General features: G+C 42.0%; 1 non-coding gene and 1 pseudogene across 1 annotated transcript; one reads left to right on the plus strand and one right to left on the minus strand.

Moving 5' to 3' along the window:
- On the plus strand, positions 1 to 2328 carry LOC148573208 (uncharacterized; annotated as a pseudogene).
- On the minus strand, positions 535 to 642 carry LOC148573209 (small nucleolar RNA R71). Its single transcript, XR_015905845.1, has one exon. It is a non-coding gene; the product is annotated as a small nucleolar RNA R71 (small nucleolar RNA).
- Positions 2329 to 2688: the final 360 nt, after the last annotated feature.

Consider the following 2688-nt stretch of genomic DNA (forward strand, 5'->3'; position numbering starts at 1 on the left):
ATGAGCAGGAGCAAAGACAAGGACATCCTTGTTGAAACAGATCCAGAACCTGAAAGGACGCTGAAGAGGAAATTAAGAGAAGCCAAATTACAACAAACCAGCGAGCACCTGTCAGGAATTTCCGAAAAAGAAAAGGAGATGGCAGCCGAAAATAATAATAATGCAAGGAGGATGCTTGGTGATTATTCTACACCTACTTCCAAGTTTGATGGAAGGAGCATCTCCATCCCTGCCATTGGAGCAAACAATTTTGAGCTGAAACCTCAGCTAGTTGCTCTAATGCAACAAAACTGCAAGTTCCATGGACTTCCATCAAAAGATCCCTATCAGTTTTTAACTGAATTCTTGCAAATCTGTGAGACTGTAAAGACGAATGGAATAAATCCGGAAGTCTACAGGCTCATGCTTTTCCCTTTTGCTGTAAGAGACAGAGCTAGAATATGGTTGGACTCACAACCTAAGGATAGCCTGGACTCCTGGGATAAGCTGGTCACGGCCTTCTTGGCTAAGTTCTTTCCTCCTCAAAAGCTGAGCAAGCTTAGAGTGGATGTTCAGACATTCAAGCAAAAAGATGGTGAATCCCTCTATGAAGCTTGGGAAAGATACAAATAGATGACCAAAAGGTGTCCTCCTGACATGCTTTCAGAATGGACCATTCTGGATATATTCTATTATGGTCTGTCTGAATTCTCTAAGATGTCACTGGACCATTCTGCAGGTGGGTCCATTCACCTAAAGAAAACGCCTGCAGAAGCTCAAGAACTTATTGACATGGTTGCAAATAATCAATTCATGTACACTTCTGAGAGGAATTCTGTGAATAATGAGACGCCTCAGAAGAAGGGAGTTCTTGAGATTGATGCTCTGAATGCCATATTGGCTCAGAACAAAGTGTTGACTCAGCAAGTCAACATGATTTCCCAAAGTATGCATGGATGGCAAAATGCATCCAACAGTACTAAAGAGGCATCTTCTGAAGAAGAAGCTTATGATCTTGAGAACCCTACAATAGCAGAGGTAAATTACATGGGTGAACCTTATGGAAACACCTATAATTCATCATGGAGAAACCATCCAAATTTCTCATGGAAGGATCAACAAAAGCCTCAACAAGGCTTTAACAATGGTGGAAGAAATAGGCCAAGCAAGCCTTTTCCATCATCTTCTCAGCAACAGACAGAGAATTATGAACAAAATACTTCTAATTTAGCAAACTTAGTCTCTGCTCTGTCAAAGGCCACTTTAAGTTTCATGAGTGAAATAAGGTCCTCCATAAGAAATCTGGAGGCACAAGTGGGCCAGTTGAGTAAGAAAATCACTGAAACCCCTCCTAATAATCTCCCAAGTAATACTGAAGAGAATCCAAAAGGAGAGTGCAAGGCCATTGATATGATCAACATGGCCGAACCTACAAGGGAGGGAGAGGATGTGAATCCCAGTGAGGAAGACCTCCTGGGACGTCCAGTGATCAATAAGGAGCTTCCCTCTGAGGAACCAAAGGAATCTGAGGCTCATCTAGAGACCATAGAGATTCCATTAAACCTCCTTATGCCCTTCATGAGCTCTGATGAGTATTCTTCTTCTGAAGAGAATGAGGATGTTACTAAAGAGCAAGTTGCTAAGTATCTTGGTGCAATCATGAAGCTGAATGCCAAATTATTTGGTAATGAGACTTGGGAAGATGAACCTCCCTTGCTCATTAATGAACTAAGTGATCTGGATCAACTGAGATTGCCTCAGAAGAAACAGGATCCTGGAAAGTTCTTAATACCCTGTACCATAGGCACCATGACCTTTAAAAAAGTTCTGTGTGACCTTGGGTCAGGAATAAACCTCATGACACTCTCTGTAATGAAGAGACTAAGAACTCTTGAGGTACAGGAGGCCAATTTCTCATTAGAGATAGCAGATAGATCCATGAAAATAGCTTATGGAAAAGTAGAGGACATGTTAGTAAAGGTTGAAGGCCTTTACATCCCTGCTGATTTCATAATCTTAGACACTGGAAAGGATGAGGATGAATCCATCATCCTAGGAAGACCTTTCCTAGCCACAGCAAGAGCTGTGATTGATGTGGACAGAGGAGAATTGATCCTTCAAATAAATGAGGACAACCTTGTGTTTAAAACTCAAGGATCTCTCTCTGTACCCATGGAGAGGAAGCATAAGAAGCTTCTCTCACTGCAGAGACAACCAAAGCCCCCACAGTCAAACTCTAAGTTTGGTGTTGGGAGGCCACAACCAAACTCTAAGTTTGGTGTCAAACCCCCATATCCAAACTCTAAGTTTGGTGTTGAGAGGTCTCAACAAATCTCTGTACATCCGTGAGGCTCCATGAGATCCCACTGTCAAGCTATTGACATTAAAAAAGCGCTTGTTGGGAGGCAAACCAATTCTTAATTATCTAATTTTATTTTTATTTTATTGTTCTTTTATGTTTTATTAGGTTCATGATCATGTGGAGTCACGAAAAAAATAGAAAAATTAAAAACAGAATCAAAAACAGCAGAAAAAAATCACACCCTGGAGGAAGACCTTATTGGCGTTTAAACGCCGGTAAGAAGCATCTGGCTGGCATTCAACGCCAGAACAGAGCATGGTTCTGGCGCTGAACGCCAGAAATGGGCAGCATCTGGGCGTTTGAACGCCAGAAATGCACCCTGGAGGAGAGCTGGCGCTGAACGCCCA

Source organism: Arachis ipaensis, chromosome B2 (genome assembly GCF_059453495.1).
Source record: "Arachis ipaensis isolate K30076 ecotype BB chromosome B2, ASM5945349v1, whole genome shotgun sequence".
Lineage (NCBI taxonomy): Eukaryota > Viridiplantae > Streptophyta > Magnoliopsida > Fabales > Fabaceae > Arachis > Arachis ipaensis.